At 47.4% G+C, this 23,919-nt stretch overlaps 1 non-coding gene and 1 pseudogene across 1 annotated transcript; both read left to right on the plus strand.

Annotated features, from left to right (window-relative positions):
• Positions 1 to 529: 529 nt before the first annotated feature.
• On the plus strand, positions 530 to 2,233 carry LOC146810622 (18S ribosomal RNA; annotated as a pseudogene).
• A 7,542-nt stretch (positions 2,234 to 9,775) lies between these two features.
• On the plus strand, positions 9,776 to 9,929 carry LOC146810623 (5.8S ribosomal RNA). The gene has a single exon (XR_014967084.1). It is a non-coding gene; the product is annotated as a 5.8S ribosomal RNA (ribosomal RNA).
• Positions 9,930 to 23,919: the final 13,990 nt, after the last annotated feature.

A 23,919-nucleotide genomic window follows, 5' to 3' on the forward strand; every position in this document is an offset into this window, starting at 1 on the left:
GGCTGTTGTTTCAAGCAAAGAGCTTCCATCCAGCATGAACGGTCCGACTCGAGGGCCTGCGCCTGGCGGGAGGCCCTTCACCCTACCCAGCAGAGCGAACGCCGAGCAGCCCTGGCAGCTCATGCCCCCTTTGGTCTGACCTGAGCGGAAGGTGTCGGGTGGTGCCAGGCCGTCGGATGCTGCTGCCCAGCAGGTCCATAGGCCCCATGCACCACGCCATCACCCCTCTCTGCCAAGCGCATTTCCCTAGCAGCTCGGAACGACTGTTCCGAGGGGTGATGCCGCAGCAAGGCTTTGGCTCCCCTGAGTCTCGCTCAGGCTGCTCCTCAGCCCGCATCTGCCTTCCGAGGGGGACGGCTCGGCCCACCGGTGCCTGTGCGACCGCAACTCTCCACCCCCCCAGCAAGACCTCTCGCCCAGGGGTGAGCTCCTTCCCCTAGCAGGCTCCCAAGAGGGAGGGGTGTGCAAAGGTTGCCAGTCGGGGAGACAGGCACGCGGCTCTCGAACCCAGCCCATCAGCAGGTGCCGCTACCTGGTTGATCCTGCCAGTAGCATATGCTTGTCTCAAAGATTAAGCCATGCACGTGTAAGTACACGCGGCTGGTACAATGAAACTGCGAATGGCTCATTAAATAAGTTATTGTTCCTTTGATCACTCCATCATGCCGACGAGCGCTGACCTCCTGGGATGCGTGCATTTATCAGACCAAGACCAATCCGGGCTCGCCCAGCTGCTTTGGTGATAACCTCGGGCCGATCGCACATCCACGTGACGGCGACGATACAATCGGATGTCTGCCCTATCAACATTCGATGGTACTTTCTGTGCCTACCATGGTTACCATGGATAATGTGGAATCAGGGTTTGATTCCGGAGAAGGAGCCTGAGACACGGCTACCCCATCCCGCAAATTACCCACTCCCGACTCAGGGAGGTAGTGACGAAAAATAACAATACAGGACTCTTTCAAGGCCCTACAATTGGAATGAGTACACTTTAAATCCTTTAACGAGGATCTATTAGAGGGCAAGTCTGATGCCAGCAGCCGCGGTAATTCCAGCTCCAATAGTGTATATTAAAGTTGCTGCAGTTAAAAAGCTCGAGTTGGATCTTCGGATCGAGCTGGCAGTCCACCCGAGGCGAGCTACCGCCTTGTCCCAGCCCCTGCCCCTCTGCACCCCCTTGATGCTCTTGACTGAGTGTCCTGGCGGTCCAAAGCATTTACTTTGAAAAAATTAGAGTGTTCAAAGCAGGCCGGTCGCCTAAATACTTCAGCTAGGAATAATGGAGTAGGACTCAGGGTCTATTTTGTTGGTTGTCGGAACTGGAGCCCTGATTAAGAACGACGGCCGGGGGCATGTGTATTGTGCCGCTAGAGGTGAAATTCTTGGACCTAGCACATACGAACCAAAGCAAAAGCATTAGCCAAGAATGTTTTCATTAATCAAGAACGAAAGTCAGAGGTTCGAAGACGATCAGATACCGTTGTAGTTCTGACCATAAACAATGCCGACTAGCAATCCGGTGGCGTTATTCCCATGACCCGCCAAGCAGCTACCGGGAAACCAAAGTCTTTGGGTTCTGGGGGGAGTATGGTTGCAAAGCTGAAACTTAAAGAAATTGACAGAAGGGCACCACCAGGAGTGGAGCCTGCGGCCTAATTTGACTCAACACGGGAAACCTCACCTGGCCCGGACACAGAAAGGATTGACAGATTGATAGCTCTTTCTCGATTTTGTGGGTGGTGGTGCATGGCCGTTCTTAGTTGGTGGAGAGATTTGTCTGGTTAATTCCAATAACGAACGAGACTCCTCCATGCTAACTAGTTACGCGACCCCCAGCGGTTGGCCTCCAACTTCTTAGAGGGACATGTGGCGTTCAGCCACACGAGATCGAGCAATAACAGGTCTGTGATGCCCTTAGATGTCCGGGGCTGCACGCGCGATACACTAAATGGATCAGTGTGTGTCTACCCTTCACAGACAGGTGCGGGTAACCTTCTGAACCCCGTTCGTGATAGGGATTGCAATTATTTCCCATGAACGAGGAATTCCCAGTAAGTGCGGGTCATAAGCTCGCATTGATTAAGCCCGTCACTACTACCGATTGGATGGTTTAGTGAGGTACTCGGATCGGCCCGGCTGGGGTTGGCAACGGCCCTGGTGGAGCGCCGAGAAGACAATCAAACTTGGCTATCAAGGGGGCGTGGCCAGCAACATGGCTGGGTAGCTACGTTGTTCGCGAGCTCCGCTGGCCCCAATCTAAATCCTCTGTTTATCCTGTTCCTTTTCGCCCATAAACACAATACCAGCGATCGGAAGGCACGAGCACGCGGTGGTGTGCCCGATGAGGTGTTTGGAGGCATTTTTCGTCTGAAATCGAGTCCTTTTCGGCACAACGTTCTGACAGCGGTCTTCTAAGATGGCGGCCGGGACGGCATAGCTGGGGCTGCAGGCCGGAGCTGCGGAGCTCTCATCCAGCGGGGCTGTGGCAAGCCCGGACAAGGGAAGGCTGCGGTGAGTGAGATTGGCACTGCAAGCCGCCCTGATCCTCCGCCTCGGCAGCGGAACTTGAGACCCGCGGCTGCCCTGAAAGATCCCACTGCTGGCGTGGCGGCGCTGAGGTTGACGGAGTGGAGGGCGCTCCCCTTTACTGGCTAGGGGGGGAGTCTTGCGGCCAGAGCTGTCGCCGTCGATCCCTGCATCCATTTGCTGGAGACTTGTAGGAGCCACCGCGGAAGAGTACCAAGCTCCGTGATTTTCCAGTTCCTGTCAGATTGTGGGCCCCCAGTGTGAATCAGGTGGAAGGTGTGCCTAGGGTCCGGTGTGTCTGGGCTCTCCTCAAGTGGGCCGACGTACGAGGCAGAGCTGCATAGCTGGGCCATGGGTGCACTCTGGTGGTGGACCTGCTGCATAGTGAGGCAACTCCTGGGGGCGCTCCCGCCACCAGGTCCCCGCCGCTGCACACCATGCTACCTGCACCTTCCCTGGCAAGACACGTCAAGGGCTGTCAAGCTCTGACCCCTGGGCATATGGTGTGAGTAAGCGGAGCACCGGAGGCTGCTATATACCTGGCCGAGTGCCTTCAGTTTTGGGGGGTTCCACGGCCTCTTACATTTGGCCGCACGATGGGGCACATGTGCGGACAAACTGGGTGGGGCCTACCAAAGCACTGCGGACACAGCTCTGTGGCGCAGAGACGATCCAGGATTGGCCCTGCGGCCTGTCCTGTCCTGATTTATGGGGGCACTACCGGCTCGCTAGCCTACACCCTAGAGACAGCGTCAATAGAGAAGTGAGCGGTGGACTGTTTCTTTACCTGTCTGGCTGGTGAGAGCGACTAGGGCATACTCTTGAGACTTTTCGTGGACTGGCGGGAGTTGACGTGGTGGTGCTACAAGTCCAGTGGGGCGCGGGGATACCCCCCTGAGGGCAGTGGTAGACGCATAACCTAGGTGGGACACGCGGCTGCGGCTTGCCAACAGCTTGGCCACAATGGCAAAAGATAAGGAGCCCAAGACATCCAAACAGGGGAAGTTGGACCGATACGCAAAGATACTCTCTGCGCCCGTAGGGGCAGAGGGAGGTTCGGCCCCCCGCCTGGACACGGATGCGATATTGCAGGCAATTTATGCGTCACAAGAAAGCCTGGAAGGCAAGATGGCGGAGGTGCGCATGGAGGTTTCCTTTCTGCGCCAAGATCTGTGAAAGGTCTCCAAAAGCGTGACCAAAGTGGAACAGCGTGTCTCGGAACTTGAAGACACCTCACGTACCACATGTAAAGAAGTAGAGGGACTTATGGCGACAGTAATGGACGTGGTCTGGAGAGTCGACGACGCTAAAAACAGAGCCCGCAGGAATAACCTGCGATTTGTAGGTTTTCCGGAGAACGTGGACTGTTCTGACCCGGGACATTTCCTACTGACATTTCTCAAGGATGCCCTTCCGGAGACACAATTTTCATCATGTTTTGTTATAGAAAGAGTGCACAGGATGCCTGGTGTCTGACCGCAGCTGGCAGCTCCCCCTCGGCTGCTGATAGATTGATTCTTGAATTCTCAGGACAGGGATCTAATACTCAGAGAGCTACGGAAGAAGGGAGAGATCAAATATGAGAACACGAGAGTGATAGTGTTCCTAGACTACATGGGAGATGTACAAAAACTGCGGTGTACCTTTGACCCCATAAAAGTGAAACTTCGTGCTCTTGGGTTCCAATATATGCTGATGTTCCCTGCCAAACTTAAAGTTATCTTTCAGGGCACTACGCAGTTCTTCTAGACACCAGAAGAGGCATGGTCCTGGATTGAAGAACGGCCTCGACTGAGGCGTAGGTTGCCTTCCACTGCTCTCCTGCCCGCTGACAAGCAACCGAGCCCCAGTTGGGAACGGCCTAAAGAAAAGCAACGGAAATGAGTCCTAAATCACGGGACCTCCATCAGGGCTGCGCCGGGGAGGTCCCTGAGTCCTAGGGAACAGTGGCCTAACCTATCGGACATGGGTGATGACACGGCTCGGGAATGTACGTCAAGAACATCTCGAATGGCAATGTAGATTCTGATCAGTCAGAGAAACACGAGTCCCTGGCTGTGGACAGTGAACACCCTCTTTTTGAATGCATTCAACAGATGGAGGCTTCAGGCCCGAACTCTCCGGGTGAGGACTCTCAACCACTGCAGCCTTTCAATAATGGCGATGAGGAATGACGGTTTGGGGCCAGACGCCCACCTAGAGATGCTGTAAGACTCCTGAGGCATAGCGGACACTTGGAACCTTTGCCACGATCGAGGGAAGTATACAGTGGGTTGTTGTTCCTGTATTGCAATATAGTTGAGTGAGTAAGGGAAGGGGGTGGGCTACAGACCTCTGGGTTGTTTACCCACACCAGTGTTGTCACGATGATGAAATTGGGGGTGGTTGGGGTGCCTGTAGAGCGTGGGGAGAGGGACACAATGGACACTGTTAAATGTTTTGGATTATGTTCTTTGGGAAGAGGGGAGGGTAGTTCTGTGCGGACAATTTACATGAATACTGACACTGCGAAGAACTGGCATTGTTTGGGCGGTGCTTGGAGACTTGGATGTGTGCGGGATGCTCTAGTTTTTTTTATACATTAGCTATCGGTGGGTACTCAGTGATGACATGGAACGTCAATGGACTAGGGAATAAAATCAAAAGAGGGTTAGTTTCAAAATATCTTAAAAGGCTTAAACCGGACATCATACTACTACAGGAAACACATCCTATGGGGCCGCACTGTTATTTCCTGGGTAGGGGGCACTACACCACCCTGACACACGCGGGTTTTACCCCTGGTTCACGAGGAGTGGCAATCCTCATCAAAAAATCATCCCCCTTCCGGGTCACTCGACGCTGGGAGGACCCGGACGGCATGTCCGTAGCAGTCCAGGGCATCTGGAATCACACACCTTGGCTAATTATTAGAGTTTATGCTCACCCGCGTTTTCAGCAGCATACGCTGGATAAATTGTCCTACCTTCTGTTACAATCTGGCCCCGCTACACATTTCATAGGGGGCGACCTCAATGATTTGAGTGATCCATCCTTGGATTGTACATTGACGCGACCGGGCCATTTGAAACTCCCGCATTGGCTCGGTTCTGGGCAGCCTTGGGGCTTACTGACCCCATCCACACATGCATACTCATATTTTTCTGGGGCTCACATGGTGCTTTCAAGGTTAGACTACCTCTTTTCCCCAGCTGGTGAGATTGACCTGGTTGAAGAGATGGAGTACTTGGCTAGGGGAACCTCGGACCACTTGCCACTTTATCTATGGGTGGGTGGGAGACGGAGAAGTGAGGGCACAACATGGAGAGTGAACGCTTGGGCACTGAAGGACGAAACGGTGGCTAAAGAAATTAGGGTAGACACCGAACTCTATTTTAAGGAAAATGAAGGCTCTGTGCAATCGGCGGTCACCCTTTGAGAAGCTTTCAAGACCATGATAAGCAACAGAGCCCAAAATATTATCGCCCACAAAAATCGACGGGAGCTTCAAAATTTTGGCGCTGGAACACAAGCTGGTAGACCTTGAAAATGAGGGTGCCCCTTCATTGAGTGAACACACTCTTCGTCAAATTGACATTACTAAAAGGGAATACCAGGCACTGGTTACCAGAGAGGCACGGGCACACCAGCTCGCAGTCCAACATAGACTGTACGAGACCGGGGATCGAGGGGGTAAACTGCTAACATGGTTGGGCAGAAAGGAACAAGAGTCGAGGTGGGTCACGTCTATCAGGGAACAAGGCAGGCTTTATACCACACCCCAGGATATTGTGGAGTCCTTAACCCGATATTTTTCAAGACTTTATGCAGCCCACACATGAGCGAGTGAGGTACAAATAACCCAATATCTTGAAGGGGTCAAGCTACCCCGCCAAGCCCAGAATGAGCGGGACAGGCTTGAAGAGGATATTACTTTGACGGAGGTTAAAGAGGCCATTGGTCGACTGAAAACAGGGAAAACCCCAGGTCCTAATAGCCTCCCAGGGGAATCCTTTAAAGCATATCATGCCCTGTTGGCCCCACATTTACTTGAGATGTTCATGGCCTCTAAAGAGGACTGTGTACTCCCGGCAAATCTCAGAATGGCAATGGTGGTGGTGATTCCCAAAGCGGGGAAACCCCCGAATGAGTGTGGGTCCTATCGCCCCATCTCACTACTAAATATAGAAACTAAGATCCTAGCCACTATCCTGGTGACTCGTCTTCTATCCGTTATTACCTCTCTGATACACGAGACCAGTCTGGCTTCATGCGAAAAGAGCTACACGCTACTATCTACGACGAGTGGCCAATTGGATGGATGTTGTCAGAGACCGAGAGGAGGCTCATTTCCTACTCTCTTTGGATGCTGAAAAAGCATTTGACACCATCCATTGGCCCTTTATGAGACACACTCTAGAGAGATATTTGGATTTGGCCTGGGGTTCCGGTACTGAGTGGTGTTGTTATACAATGCGCCGGAGGCCAGGGTTAGGGTCAATGGAACTCTTTCTGGGACCTGGCCAATCCAGCGGGGGACTAGGCAGAGATGTCCACTCTCCCCCTTATTGTTCGCCCTTATTTTGGAACCCATGGCCTGTGTCTTCAGAGCCTTCCCAGGGCTGGGTGTTTTTGTAGATGATTCCCGATTGATAGACAAAAAACGCATATCTTTATATGCGGATGACATTTTACTATATGTGACTAACCTGACGGAGAGGCTCCCTCAAGTCCTATGGCTTGTTGAAGACTATGGGCGCCATGCGGGATATAGGATCAATTGAACTCAATCTTTCCTATACCCGGTGGGGCATGGGGGGGTGGAGCCCCAGAGATTCCCTAGCTGCCTGCCCTGGTCAACGGAAGGATTTACTTTCCTTGGTCTCTATATCACCACAGATGTGGCAACTAGCCTAGTTCGTAACATTAGGTGGGTCTTCTTAAACTTTCAAGAGGATGGTAAGATATGGAGGAGACTTCCCTTGACCATTATGGGGAGGGCTGCCATGTATAAAATGATAATGCTCCAGCAGTTGCTCTATGTACTGCAAAACACCTACATTAAGATTCCAGACACGATGTTCAACAGCATTGACAGTGAATTGCGCTTACTCCTATGGGATGGGGCTCATCCACGCATTGCACTCCCAACACTGCAGAGGAATCCGTATAATGGGGGTTTGGCTTTTCCAGACATTAGGTTGTACTATAGAGCGGCCCACCTTATTGCAATTGATTAATGGATCCACGCACCTGGGGATCACCCGGCATATAGGCTTGAAAGGCTACAGTTTGGAGACCGTATCCATCTTCATTATATCTATGGTGGTTTACCTTTAAAACATTACTTAATAGCATGCCCTAAAAACTAGGTCTACTCCGAGCAAAATGGGAAAAGACCACTGGTGTATTGGAAGATATATATTTAAAGGCAGCTCTCATGCCTTCACGGGAAGTGGCAATCAAATTAAGGTTGCGTCTCATCCAACACAAAATACTACACCACACTTACTGATAGAGCCAAATTGCATACAACAGAGAGAGCTGAGAACCCGCATTGTTTTCGATGTCACACAGAACATGGGACTTTCATACATACTGTTTGGGAGAGTAATGAGATACAGGCCTATTGGGTAAAGATTATGGGGGAGCTCAATCATATACTGATTGGGAATTCCGACAGATGTGGACATCCCGAGGCGCAAACTTGTACTAGCCAACTCGGGGCTGGTAGTAGCCAAACGGGATATAGCTAAATATTGGGGAGACCCCGCAAATACCTACCCTTAACGAATCGAGGCTAGTCTTGACTTGTATATGGTTGTGGAACATGTGACCTATAAGGCCCGTGGCTGTCTTAGGAAGTTCCGGAAAATATGGGACCCATGTATAAAATACTACGATCTGGAGGTGGAGAGAGAAGCAGAGGATGGGAGTCCACTGTTCGAAGGATCGGGGGAAGAGCCTTGAAAAATGTACTGTTTGTTCCTACTGTTTGTAACCATGAGAAATGTAACTGTGATCCTGTTTCTTTCTGCTCAGCCCCATTTGCAGATTAAATTCAGACAGTCATTTTGTTTCTATAACTGCCCCACACTGCCAATGTGGAATGCCCTGCACTGTGTATTGTGTATTTATGCTTTGTTTGATGTTTTGTTTTATTATAAAATCAAAATACAAATATTTATTTAAAAAAAACTTTACTATCTAGAGGAAGTAAAAGTCGTAACAAGGTTTCCATAGGTGAACCTGCGGAAGAATCATTAATGGGGGTGTGGCCCGAGCGACGGACGGCGCCATCCCGAAACCCTCGGCCAACTCCTGCAAGCACATCTTAGGCACAGGGTCCAGCCCTGCCCTCGTGCGCCCTGGCCGGAGGAGCGGTCAGTGGCCGCATGGGGCGCTTGGGTGAGGACCAGGCCTCGGTGGGTCTTCCTCCGCTGGGGGAGGATCCGACCGACTGAGGGACAGGGGATGGGGGTGGCCCCCGGCCCCTGTCCCTCTCTCCAGGAGGGGCACAGTGGTGGGCCCTCCCAAGACAGAACCCACGCTCACCCGGCATGACCCCCGCGGTTGGGGGGAAACCGAATGGCTGTGCCTCCGCGGGCTGGGGCCACCCCCCCTGAAAGGCCCTGCTGCCCCAGGCCCTTCATGTGCCCGAGTCCGGACCAGTCTGGGCTTCGGGCGACCGAGGAGCAGCACTTCTCGCGCGGAAGGGAGGCTTGGTAGAGAAAGAGCAGAGGGCCTGTGAGGGGACCCCGGCTGCACTCAGTGGGAGGTGTGCGGGATGGGAAACTGCCTGGCTCTCCCCTTCCGGTACCATCGACCCGGGCAAGGGTGGGGTGGGCTTCCCACCAACTCGCTGGCACGGCTTGGGCCGCCGGGCGATTGACGGCTGACGTGCAGGTGGGGCAACCCTCCCTCGTTACCAGGTACAAGGTTTGACCTGGTCCCGTGCGGCCAGGGGTTTGAAGACTTGCGTGGTCCCTCTCAGTTACTCTGGGAGGGACCGGCAGCAGTGGGGCTGCAGCCTGCTTTTGTTGCTCTGGGAGCCCCCCTCACCCACGGGTGGGTGGGGAGACTCCCGGGCCGAGCACCTAGTAATGCTTTTTATCTCCCAACGGTGCAGTCTGACTCCCAAAGGGGAAACCTTGAACAGGGTGCCCGGGTCATATCGGCGCACAGGCGGTGGATGGATGGCGTCGCCTTTCTCCTGCCTCTCCTGCGCCCGCAGGTGGACAGACGTTTTCAAAAAGCTGCCTGTGACTCTTGGCGGTGGATCACTCGGCTTGCGATTCGATGAAGAAAGCAGCAAGCTGGGAGAATTAGTGTGAATTGCAGGACAAATTGATCATCTACACTTTGAACGCACCTTGCGGACCCGGGTCCCTTCCGAGGCAACGCCTGTCTGAGGGTCGCTTAATCGTCAATCGCCCCGGGGCTTCCCCCGGACATGGCGGGGGCCATCACAGGGTTAGCACCGCTTCCCTTTGTTCCCCCACAAGGTCAGACCCCCGATTGCCCGTGGCAGGGTCCCTCGCCAGATCCTGTCATGGAGGCACACCTCGGCAGGTAGAAGGGGGCCGGAAACAGGTCTGCCACTGGCCCGTCCTGGGTCACCTGGCTGCGTGCCGCGCTTGGCTGTCTGTGGTGTCCCACCGGCTGCCCGCGTGCAAGTGCCTTGGTTGCCCACCTCTGTGGCCGGCTTCCCGGGGAGGGAGAACCCCCTCCAGATCCGATCACGGGACAGAGGGTGTGCGCATACAGGGGCCTGGTCTTTCCTTCGGCTCCCCCCGATCCTCAGATCAGACGTTGCGACCTGCTGAATTTAAGCACATCACTAAGTGGAGGAAAATAAACTAACCAGTATTCCCCCAGTAACGGCGAGTGAAGAGGAAAGAGCCCAGCGCAGAATCCCCGCCTGGGGGCGGGCGCGGGAAACGTGGCGTACAGAAGACCGACTCCCCCGCGTCGCTCACGGTGCCCAAGTCCTTCTGATCGAGGTTCACCCCACGGATGGTGTTAGGCCGGTAGCAGCCCCGGCGTGCCTGGATCGTGTCTTCACGGAGTCGGGTTGCTTGGGAATGCAGCCCAAAGCGGGTAGTAAATTCCATCCAAGGCTACATACAGGCACGAGACCGATAGCCAACAAGTACCATAAGGGAAAGTTGAAAAGAACTTTGAAGAGAGAATGACATGAATTCCTGCATCTCCTGACTCTGGGCGTTCCATGGCTACAGATGTTCATTATTTGTTTTATCACTGTGAACTGTGAGTGGCTGTCAATAAATCACACAGCCAAACTGCAGAGTTTCACTCCAGAATCCAACAGCTTTCCTTCGAAGGTGAATAAAGTGAAAACCTGCTGGTAAACTTGACTAAGGGAGAGTTTAGAGAAGCAGACTGACAGGGAAGAAATGCAGAACAGAGCGAGCTACAAAAGATGCACTCTGTAGAGTGCATCAACTTAAATAAAAAAAATAGCTCTCAAAATCACAAGCAGTGGAAGGACACAAGTACCTGGGCCATCCTCTGAGGGAGGGCCACACACAAGAAGAGGAAGTGGTGACCACAGTGCTGACCAGCGAGATGCAAGCAATTGAGAGCAACAATGATGCCAACTAATGGTAAGTAACCCCTTCGCCGCGGGGGTAATTCCCCACGGTGTGGGGGGACGCACGGCGCCGCGGTGCTCGTGACGAGCCCAGCTCGTCATGAGGCACAGTGGAGCTGTGCTCATGATGAGCTGAGCTCGCCACGACCCCGCCCACTGATTGATTCTCCCGCACAGGTGGGGAATCAATCACGCGTGGGTGGAGCACAGTTGTTATGTCAAGCCCAGCTCGTCATGAGCACAGCTCCACTGTGCCTCATGACGAGCTGGGCTCGCCATGAGCATGCAAGCGGTTATTGGGAGGCCTCCAAGTCCACCGATAGTAAACAACATGTCTCAAAGAGACAGCACATGTGCTGTCTATCCGGAGACCTAAAAAACAAAACTTAGGTGAGGAATTAGTGGCAGGCACCCACCACAGATACTTGGTCATGACAGCAGTACAGACACTGGCTCCAAAAGGTCATCTGTGAATTTCTCACAACAGAATGTCCTTGAACTGCTCTGTCCTCAGCCAGTACAGAACCAGAGCTCCCTCAACTCCGATTCGCTGTACACCTCTATGGTTAGCTGCCTTGTTGCTGCACCCTTTTGGATAACTTACTTTTCCTTCCCAGCATTTACTTTGTAAAATTAGAGACAGCAAGTGGTCCAGGTAGGAAATATTTTTAAAAAGGGAGAAAAGAAGGGGAATAATCAAGTTTGAGATGCCATCTTGCATAAGTGGCGACATAGGAGAGCATCCCCCAAAACACGAAAAAAAAGGCACAGAAGGAGGGACGTGGAACTTGGATATAGATCTAGATTACTTTTCCAGTTCGCCCTATCAAAAGATCGAGAATCTCACTCTTACAAAAACCAAAAAAAAGGAAAGTGCAGGAAAGAAATTCCAAAAGGTATGCAGGGGATAGAGACAAGCAGCCGTCAAAGATACTTGGCAGAAACATAACTGTGGAACAGACACCCAAGCTCCGGTACCAAGAGCGAGCTGGTATCTGTCCTGCATAACATGACCAAGAAAACGATTGTATGTCAGAATATCTTACGCAGAAATATTAGCTGCCATAAATACTGTGTCCTAAATACTGTTTACAATATTCCATAGTCCCATAACCTTATAATTCAGAGTCCAAGCAGCAAGTACGCTCAGAGAGCTGAGGTACACACGTACTCTGTCCCACATCACACACTGGGCCAGGAACTTTGACCTGCTATTTTACAGATTAGTGCCAAAATGCTGCCCCAGATGAGGTTAGTATTGGAAATATTTCAAAAACAACAGAAGAGCTATCTGCAGCACACGACTAACCATGTAACTAAAACCATACATCCCTCAGACTGACTTCAGAGAAGGAAAGCAGGCTCTACTCCTCTCTCACCTTGACAGAGGTAATGCTCCATACTCGGGTCTCCCGCAACCCACCCTGGCACACCTAAATGTGGGTGCTTGCCTTGTCTAAGTTGCTAAAAGATCACATTTTATCCATAATGCACACAGCACACTCAGGAGGTGAGAGGAACTCAGGCCTACTAGTGGAGACCCCATAAGCAAAACAGACAAAGACAATGAAACAGGGATACTCATGTCAAGCTCCAGGAATTTGGAATCAACTCCTACAGAAGCCAGGACTGATGCACAGTTTGCTTCCATCTCGAAAAGTCCCCTTTTTCAAATTGCACCCTGCTATCTATGCACTGCCATATTCATAACTATTATTACTGCTCCTGCTTATTATTTAAAAAAACGAGGTTACTGTTCTTTGTCATCTGATATTTGTAAAGCTCGCTGTTGGCTTTGTTGGTAGGTTCCACTAAATAAATATCTCCAATAAATAAAAAATGTAATGTAATACATTATTAAATCCAGCTACTTAAATGCCAATGTTTTGCCCACTTTGCCAATGCACATTATGCCACAGATCAGATACCTGAGTCCATACAAGATGATCATGTCCCTACCATTAGGCTTCCTTTAGAGCACCTTGAAAGTATTCGACAACCTATCACAATATCAAAATGCCTGATTACCATTGACAGCACCTGTTAATCACACCATGCTTACCTCAGCTTGCGCCCATGAACATTGCAGACCAAATACAAACTTATTTACAGGACTTTTAAATTCCCTGATGCTGAGGAGTATTTTTTCGAACATTGAATGCAAATCGTTACATTACATTTTATTCTACTGTATCCCTGAAGTGAACTTTGGTGAAATTGACTGGATTGTGTCCTAATAACATAAACCATGTACTTGTCACCCAATCTTACTGATAATTACTTCTTTTAAATACATCACTTAATTCCATTCTTCTGCCATTTACCATGTTACTATCCAATCTCATTGCCGGGATTGCATTTCCTAGATTTCAGCTTGTGCTATTCAGGTCGCTTACAAAGGCTATGGCGAACTTGATACATCTTTGAGCCATTTTGCCACCAGATCATAATAATTATGTGTTGAGAAGTCTGCAGTCACCAAAAGGCTGCACAGTGTAATTCACATGTGTAAGGACGAGGAGGACCTGCAGGTAAGTGGTTTTAAGGAATTTATTTAGTAGCAGCACAGTACGTCTGAACAGCTCAGCTGGTAGAAGATAACTGCCACAAACAGAACATAGAACATGGAACAGCAGAGAGAGCATGCACGCTCATACATTCCATGTAGAACATATGAAAGCAGCACACTGATGAAATCAGAATGTAACACATCTCACCCCATAACACAAAAGGAAACAACAACAACAAAAAATAAACCAAAACAAGAAAACAAAAATAAAAAAATAGCAGAAGAAAATGATAACATTAAGTACTGTACCTCTTTGGCACAGAAATGGTTCTATTGTTAATTTTAACCCGTGAAGCAACAGACAACCCTTCATCAGGAACAGGACGATTTCCCAAAGAAGTTTTAAAAGCAGTGAACTTGGAGTCTTCACAATACCTGAATTTGACAACTCTTCTTAAATTCCAGACCCTACCATCCTGGGTAACCACACTGTTTTTACACACTTTGACAACTTTAACAGGAGGACCAAATCTGGAACGAACTTTGGCTAAAAAAACAGTTGTCTTGATCCTGACAAAATCTCAAACAACAAAATCAGGAACTCTAACCTTTCATTTCTCATCAAAAGCTTCCTTCATTTTATCTTGCTTCCTCCTTACCCTACCAGCAATGACATCCAAATCAATATCATCCACCTGCTTACAGGATTTCTTTATCCACCAAGGGCAAATATCAGAGACAGGATAACTCTCCTTAAGAAGCCTAAAAGGACTCACACCCGTAACAGAATGGGGAGTAATACGTTACATCCATAATCTCCTCCTTAAAACATCTCTCCAAGGCTCACGAGACACACCAACAGACTCAATACTATCTTTAAGAACACAATTGAATCTTTCCGACTGACCATTTTACCTAAGTTCATACAGGGAAGTGGTGATGTGTCTGATCCCACATTTGGTGAAAAACTCCTCCATTTCTTGAGAGACAAGTTGAACTCCGTTGTCAGAAACTAGGATGTCCGGACAACCTTCACTGGCAAAAACCTCTTTGAAAAAAAAATGACAACTAAAGAAGTAGCACTAGCAACAAACTTGACCTCAGGCCACTTTGAATGGTAATCCACCATAACTAGAGCAAAGCGAGCACCGGGAGGTGAACATTTGAAAGGACCTGAAATATCAAAAGCAACTTTTTGCTATGGTGATTTGGGCCAAGTCACAGGTTTGAGAGGAGCAGAAAAAACTCAGAGCATCTTGTCACCATTAATACAGAAAGAACAGTCCGTGACAGTTCTATCCACCATCTTGTCAAGACCAGGCCACAAAAAATTGGCTCTAATAAGACGCTTCATGGAAGACATGCCAAAATGTCCCTCATGGGCAAGTTATAAAATGTATTTTGTAAAACAATGGGGGGATTAATCTTGCCGCTCTTAAAGAGTAAGCCACCCTCTTCCACAATTTCTTCAGCAACTTGCCAGAAAGGACTCAACTCAGGTGACGCACTTTTAGGTTTAGGCCAACCAGACCTTAAATAATTCAAAATGGAGAGGCATACAGGATCATTATCCATTTCCTTTCTCAATTCAACTTCAGAAACACCAGAAAATTATGAAGAAACACAATCCTTACAAGAAGCAACCATATCCAACTAGTGAAGACTTGTATCATCAGAGCAAGGCAACCTTGACAAGCAATCCGCTGTGACATTACTCTTAGCAGGAACAAACTCAACCTCAAAATTATATTCCTGAAGTCTAGAAGTAAGGCGAGCAATATGTGCAGTGGAATTCCACCCACCATCAGGGGACAAAATCCCAACAAGAGGTTTATGATCAGTTCTAAGTAAGATCCTGCTGCACCACTCATAATTTTTGAAATGCTCAATAGCCCAAATGCACGCTAAAAGTTCTCTCTCAATAACGGCATACCTCCTTTCAGTTTCAGAGAGATTTCTGGAAGCAAACGCTACACACCACTCCTCTTTAGCACACCTTTGACTCAAGACAGCACCCAAGCCATATAAACTTGCATTAACCGTAATCACCACAATTTGTTAAGGCAAAATGATTTAAGAGTAGGAGCCTCCACAATCTCCCTCTTAATCAGTTGGAAAACAGTCTCTTGTCTTTCAGACCAGCAAAAATCAGAATTTTTCCTCGTCAATTCCCTGAGGGGTTCCATCTTAGTAGCAAAATTAGGTATAAACCTGCTGTAGTATTCACAAAGACGTGCAAAAGACAACAGATTTTCTTTATTGTCAAGTGATGGAGCTTTGATAATAGCGTCAACCAGGGAATTTTTAGGCATAACACCATTACCTGACAGAGAATGGCCAAGATAATAAACAGATTCACACCAAAAATTGCATTTTCCAGCCTTGAGTGTCAAACCAAAATTTTGTAGTCTATCACATACAAGCTTGATATGACACAAATGATCTTCATTGTTCTTGGAAACAATTAGAATGTCATCTTGAAAGCATTTGACAAAGACACTAAGATCTTTGAAGATATGGTACATAGCTCTCTGAAACACTGAGGCCGCAGAGGCCAAACCAAAAGGCATCCGTTTGAACTGGAATAAACCATGTGGTGTTATGAAGGCAGTGAATCTTCTGGAATCTTCCGTAAACTCAATCTGATGATACGCCAAACGGAGATCCAGCTTGGAGAAAATGCGAGCCCCTTCTAGCATGCATACCATTTCACTGATGTTAGGAAGAGGATGACAATCAATGATCAAGTTAGGATTGGGAGCTCTTAAGTCCACACAAAGTCTCAAACCTTTGTCAGGTTTACGGGCTAAAACAATGGGAGAAACCCATTCTGAGGACTCAACTTCTTCAATGATACCTACTTGAACCATCTCATCTAGCATGTTCTTTAACTCTTCTCTTACAATAATGGGCACACCTCTAAGTTTTTGCCTAACTGGTAAAGATCCCTCTATGACTTTAATTTTATGGCTGAAACCAACTAATTTGCCAAGCTTTTCTGAAAATACATTGGGATAAAGTTTTGGAAAATCAACATCGGAAAAACAATCTGTTACAACAGAAACAGGCTCTTTGCTCTGATAGAGCGCCATGAGACTTTGAAATTTGTAGGGGTGCATCATATTCACCGTTAGTTAGCACCCACATATTAACCAATATATGTTAGAAGAGCGATAGAAATGTATTGATGTCATTGTTTAACTTAGAAGTGATTAGAAGGGTAATAACGCTTTTGTGAAGATCAATGTTGCAAGCTGTCATGAATGTATTTGGTAATAAGCACAATGATTAGTTTTCGCATAATGCAACGTAGTAGGTGAAAAGCGTGTGCTATGTTAGAGTTAAACGTGTAGGCTGCTTATTTGCTTAAATGAGAAAGATGAATTACTACTTAGGGTGTGATTTAGTAGTGTGTTTAATTTTGGAAAGGCCTGATCGCATATACGTTAGAAAAGAACGCCTGTTCATTTCTTATGTTAGCTAACATTGTAGGCCAAAAATGATTCCCTTGGTAAAGGCTTGGGTTATAGAAAAATGTAAAATCTTAGGATGCGAAGAGTTTCTTCTCTCGTTCCCATGTTTCTGTTGCAGGTGCAAGGACATTTAGCTCGTTAGAGAGAATAAGTCTTTGTTTTAGGAGTTGAGATGCTGTGGGAAGCCAACAGGGGAGTGCATTGGAATGCGAAGAAGATACTTCTATAAGGGAAGGTGCCTGGGACTCAAGGTCAAGCTAACGGACGTTGGACGACAGACAATTTCTGATGGAAAACAACCGAGAGAAGACCTGGCTGAAGAGGTGTGCCGAAGGGCGTGTTCAGTGATTTTGGGGTTTTGTATTAGGGACAGTGCCCCGTGGGTTGAGCAGATGAGGTATAAATGGGAAGCTAGAAGGAGCATCTTAGATCGAGCTCTGACTAAGTGAATGAACTTCTTAGGAGGTCTTCACTTCTGACACCTTTTTCTTGATTCTCTTGCCTGGGATATCTTTACTAGTTCACAACTGCCCCGATTTGCATATGTGGGCCACTTTTTCTAAATACCTGATTCACTTACTGGAGGGGGTTGGAGGATACAATAATACTTTAGTGCTCGCTTCTATTTTTACTCCCGGTCCGACCCTGTAAAAATCCTACAGTGTATTGTACAATGTTTTCAGTGGTCACAGTGCTGGTTTGCTGTGCTACATTCTCTCTCCTTGTGATTCCACGTACACCTTTCTCATCAGATCTTTGGCTTCATTCCACTTGCTTCTGGGCACAGAAGTTTGAAATAGTATAGTCAAAACATCTCATATGAATTATGCTCCTGCACACATGTCAGAAAGTAAAAAAAAAAGGCACTTAGAAGGTTGAGTTTGCAGCTCCTCCCCAATTTCAGGAAATTAAATCGGCAGTGATCATCTGTGAACGGTAGCTGCTCTGCCATGTCACTTCACTTCTCTAACAAATTTGACTTGTCCGAAGTGTTAGTTCACCTTTGATCTTAGGTATTCGTCGTTTCCCTGAAAGAAATAAGCTGTTGGTGTATGTATGAAGTGCAAACTCGCTTCCTTTCTCGAGCGGCCCGGGGATCATCAGTCTGCACTCTTTGCTCATCCTACTTCCGGTGTTGGCAACTGGGAAAGCTGGGTCTGCGGGCTCAGACGGGCAACGCCTGCTGTTGCTCCAGTCTCATCCCAAAGTGGCCTCAGGCGACGAATGAATGCAGGCTGCAAATGCGCACCCAAGTCTGGGTAGGAGCTCCATTTCTGTTCACTTCTATTTCTCTTGCAGCCACAATGCGTGCGTTTCGGTCTGGTCATCTTTTTAAATCTAGGCTCGTGCTGCTACCATTAAATGCCACGTGGATTTACTAAATTGGTGTGAAATTAAACATTTCTTGCCCAAAAATAAATTGTATCGTCCGTGTTCTGTGAAAATACTCTGGAGCGCTGGCCAGGGACTGGTTTGTATTTCACAATCATTAAAACTAAGGGCTTGGTTAATGTGACAAACTGAAAGATTGAAGTGTGGAAATTACAGAAAATGACATGTGGATATTAGAATAGAGTTCTTTTCGTCAATACAGTGTTGTACCTTCTTAGAGCAGATGAGGTTTAAATGGGAAGCTAGAAGGAGCATCTTAGATCGAGCTCTGACTAAGTGAATGAACTTCTTAGGAGGTCTTCACTTCTGACACCTTTTTCTTGATTCTCTTGCCTGGGATGTCTTTACTAGTTCACAACTGCCCCGATTTGCAAATGTGGGCCACTTTTTCTAAATACCTGATTCACTTACTGGAGGGGGTTGGAGGATACAATAATACTTTAGTGCTCGCTTCTATTTTTACTCCCGGTCCGACCCTGTAAAAATCCTACAGTGTATTGTACAATGTTTTCAGTGGTCACAGTGCTGGTTTGCTGTGCTACATTCTCTCTCCTTGTGATTCCACGTACACCTTTCTCATCAGATCTTTGGCTTTATTCCACTTGCTTCTGGGCACAGAAGTTTGAAATAGTGTAGTCAAAACATCTCATATGAATTATGCTCCTGCACACGTGTCAGAAAGTAAAAAAAAAAGGCACTTAGAAGGTTGAGTTTGCAGCTCCTCCCCAATTTCAGGAAATTAAATCGGCAGTGATCATCTGTGAACGGTAGCTGCTCTGCCATGTCACTTCACTTCTCTAACAAATTTGACTTGTCCGAAGTGTTAGTTCACCTTTGATCTTAGGTATTCGTCGTTTCCCTGAAAGAAATAAGCTGTTGGTGTATGTATGAAGTGCAAACTCGCTTCCTTTCTCGAGCGGCCCGGGGATCATCAGTCTGCACTCTTTGCTCATCCTACTTCCGGTGTTGGCAACTGGGAAAGCTGGGTCTGCGGGCTCAGACGGGCAACGCCTGCTGTTGCTCCAGTCTCATCCCAAAGTGGCCTCAGGCGACGAATGAATGCAGGCTGCAAATGCGCACTCAAGTCTGGGTAGGAGCTCCATTTCTGTTCACTTCTATTTCTCTTGCAGCCACAATGCGTGCGTTTCGGTCTGGTCATCTTTTTAAATCTAGGCTCGTGCTGCTACCATTAAATGCCACGTGGATTTACTAAATTGGTGTGAAATTAAACATTTCTTGCCCAAAAATAAATTGTATCGTCCGTGTTCTGTGAAAATACTCTGGAGCGCTGGCCAGGGACTGGTTTGTATTTCACAATCATTAAAACTAAGGGCTTGGTTAATGTGACAAACTGAAAGATTGAAGTGTGGAAATTACAGAAAATGACATGTGGATATTAGAATAGAGTTCTTTTCGTCAATACAGTGTTGTACCTTCTTAGAGCAGATGAGGTTTAAATGGGAAGCTAGAAGGAGCATCTTAGATCGAGCTCTGACTAAGTGAATGAACTTCTTAGGAGGTCTTCACTTCTGACACCTTTTTCTTGATTCTCTTGCCTGGGATGTCTTTACTAGTTCACAACTGCCCCGATTTGCAAATGTGGGCCACTTTTTCTAAATACCTGATTCACTTACTGGAGGGGGTTGGAGGATACAATAATACTTTAGTGCTCGCTTCTATTTTTACTCCCGGTCCGACCCTGTAAAAATCCTACAGTGTATTGTACAATGTTTTCAGTGGTCACAGTGCTGGTTTGCTGTGCTACATTCTCTCTCCTTGTGATTCCACGTACACCTTTCTCATCAGATCTTTGGCTTCATTCCACTTGCTTCTGGGCACAGAAGTTTGAAATAGTGTAGTCAAAACATCTCATATGAATTATGCTCCTGCACACGTGTCAGAAAGTAAAAAAAAAAGGCACTTAGAAGGTTGAGTTTGCAGCTCCTCCCCAATTTCAGGAAATTAAATCGCCAGTGAACATCTGTGAACGGTAGCTGCTCTGCCATGTCACTTCACTTCTCTAACAAATTTGACTTGTCCGAAGTGTTAGTTCACCTTTGATCTTAGGTATTCGTCGTTTCCCTGAAAGAAATAAGCTGTTGGTGTATGTATGAAGTGCAAACTCGCTTCCTTTCTCGAGCGGCCCGGGGATCATCAGTCTGCACTCTTTGCTCATCCTACTTCTGGTGTTGGCAACTGGGAAAGCTGGGTCTGCGGGCTCAGACGGGCAACGCCTGCTGTTGCTCCAGTCTCATCCCAAAGTGGCCTCAGGCGACGAATGAATGCAGGCTGCAAATGCGCACCCAAGTCTGGGTAGGAGCTCCATTTCTGTTCACTTCTATTTCTCTTGCAGCCACAATGCGTGCGTTTCGGTCTGGTCATCTTTTTAAATCTAGGCTCGTGCTGCTACCATTAAATGCCACGTGGATTTACTAAATTGGTGTGAAATTAAATATATCTTGCCCATAAATAAATTGTATCGTCCGTGTTCTGTGAAAATACTCTGGAGCGCTGGCCAGGGGCTGGTTTGTATTTCACAATCATTAAAACTAAGGGCTTGGTTAATGTGACAAACTGAAAGATTGAAGTGTGGAAATTACAGAAAATGACATGTGGATATTAGAATAGAGTTCTTTTCGTCAATACAGTGTTGTACCTTCTTAGAGCGTGCGCCTTCTCACTTGTAAACAGAGGGCACGCGGGATGCATGCGCCCGGCATGCGCGCGGTCTCGTCTGCTTCACGGCCGGCGTCATGACTTTTCTTATCTGCTTGTTAAATAAACAAGCAGATAAGAAAAGTCTTCACGACAGCCAGGAAGCAGGCGATCGTGACCGGAGGGGCTGTCCTAAAAGGGGAAAGGGCGGCAACCAAAAACCCTCCTTTCCAATGGGAAGCCTGCGTTTACCATAAATGCTGACGCGACCCAATGGAAATGAGGGGCGGGGTTTAGAGTCCCCTTCTTGAAACTACCTTGATGACTATAGCTCTCGCAGGCGAGGAGCGCATGCGCGCTCCAACGCCAGGCAAGACCTAAAAAGGCTAAAGGCAGAAATAAAAGGAGATCTATAAAATGGAAAAATGGAAAACTAAAGGACTGACCCAGAAGCCCCAGCACTGAAGCACATCCAGCTCCCATATGGAATGCTAGGATCTCTTTGTGTCTTCTGTAAAAGCCACATTTAGAAGAAACTTATTGGCTATCTTGGAATGGCAAAATAATGATGCACTATGGAGCATTCCATTCCGATATGGATACCCAGTAAACATTGCAGTGGACAGTCATTTTAGGTGGTATTGGGCATTGTTTGTTATTTTTAGCCAACCAAAGGTAGCCGAAATGTTCCTTCCAAACATGTCGCCCATCTTTGAATGTTAAAAAAAACAGATGCGCTATTACAAATATCAATACAGGCTGTCCGCCCTGCTTAGAAGCAGTAGCCAAGTGGCACTCGGCACACTGCTGATTAAATAAATGAGCGGTAAGTAAGTGACCCTGTAGAAATGTCTGGGTAACTAGAAATAATAAACTGAATTAAAAAGTAAAGGAAAATAAATAAAGGAGAAATATAAAAGGAGAAACTCGAAAACTAAAGGGCTGACTCTCTAGCTTGGGCACTAAAGCTTCAGGCAGATCTGCACATGTGATTAGCTGAAATGCTGTCTCTCACAGGACATTAGAGCTGGTGGCAGATGTTGGCTAACCCATTACACCATGCAGGGGGAACCATGGTGTAAATGAGTCTTGCACAGACCAATGACTGAAGAGGGGTGACCCAAAGCGTATCTATGTTTGTGTATGTACTGTGCATTTATTTATATATTTATTATTATTACTATTATTACAATAGCCTAGCAGACCACTAAAGTAGTCAGGACAGTTCTAAAAAGTACTTCAATACACACACAGCAAAATGTTAACCATAAACATATATATTTGTACATATTTTCAGTTAGCAAAACAACATAGACCCCCTCCTAAGAGGGTGTAACAAGGGTCATCACAGTGCAAATCTTCTACTCCCATGGTTTCTAAAAGGGGCTAACCACATTACAACTTTTCCACTGTGGTACTCATGTAACACAGTACAAAATCAATCCACCCTTAACTGGCCATTAACTTTAATTTTCTTATTTTCACAATAAATAAGACAGGCCTACTGTTTTTGTCATACCTTCTAATAAGAAACAGTTCAGACCTGTGGCATGGACATAACCTTTGCTAGTGAATCAATAAGACGTATAGCCTTTATCTTTGGCTTGATACTATAACCAACTCGGCCTATTGTATCGAGCACAAGCTTTCTCATAACACAGAAAGTTCAATGCTAGATCTCTTTTACAGCAGAAGCACCCGCCTTCAGCTGCATTCACAATGTGTAGAGATTAAGATATGTGCACGGAGACTGAGACTTGTTCTCAATACTGCTTCTTAAAGCTCCTTTTCTGGTGATCAGGCCAGGTTTCCCATTCCCCCACTCTGGCACTCCCCGATAGGATGCAGGGTATTGGTTTGCTTTCAAAGTAGAATGGGCTGCTATAAACCTCTATGAATCCATTTCTTTCACAGAGGTCTGCACAGGTCTGCCGGGTTGAACATTTTTGACAGGACTCATCAGAAAACTTTCAGGAAAGATCAGACATTGCTATGCTCCCAGAAGGCACAGTGACATCTGGTACCTATGTGACACCAGGGAGGTATAATTCCAAGTGTCTGATTTGATGGAGACCTGGCAGATGCATTTCGATCTCTCACAGCAAAGAGAAGGAATGTTATTGCTGCGGCAATGACGGCTCATCCCAGCAATGGCACAAGAATGCTACAAATGCAGGAAAGACATTCATTTTGCAAAGATTTGCAAGGTATCACAGAAAATGACTACCAAGCACGAACGTGATCACAAAAGCACACATCATGCAAGGGCAGTAGAGATACCAACAGCAGCACGTCAAGATCCCGCACATCAAGAACAACAAATTGGATGAAAAGTTCCGCCTCCAGATTTTCGACGGATAGATCGACATAATTCTCAGCCTCATTTGAGAGCAAAGAACACCTACTGATGGTAGCCCATGAGGAAAAAGTCAAAAACAAATGCCCAGGCATCCAACTCAACATGGGAGAACACCACGTCACTTTCATACTGGACAGTGGGGTCTCATTAAAATACATAAGGGCAGCTGAATACATAAAAATGAACTCAAGACCAAAGCTATACCCTGCCAACGTGCAAGAATACATGTGGATGGCAAAGAACCCTCCACCATGTCTAGGAAAGGTAACAACTTTGATGGACAAGGATCCAATCACTAAAGCGGACATACATGTCATGGATTGGTCTACACCCTCAGAATGCTTGCTCAGCCTACCTACCACCGAACGCCTCAAGCTAATTGCAATTCTGTACATGGTGTAAGATG

The sequence above is a fragment of the Triturus cristatus genome, chromosome 7 (assembly GCF_964204655.1).
Source record: "Triturus cristatus chromosome 7, aTriCri1.1, whole genome shotgun sequence".
Classification (NCBI taxonomy): domain Eukaryota; kingdom Metazoa; phylum Chordata; class Amphibia; order Caudata; family Salamandridae; genus Triturus; species Triturus cristatus.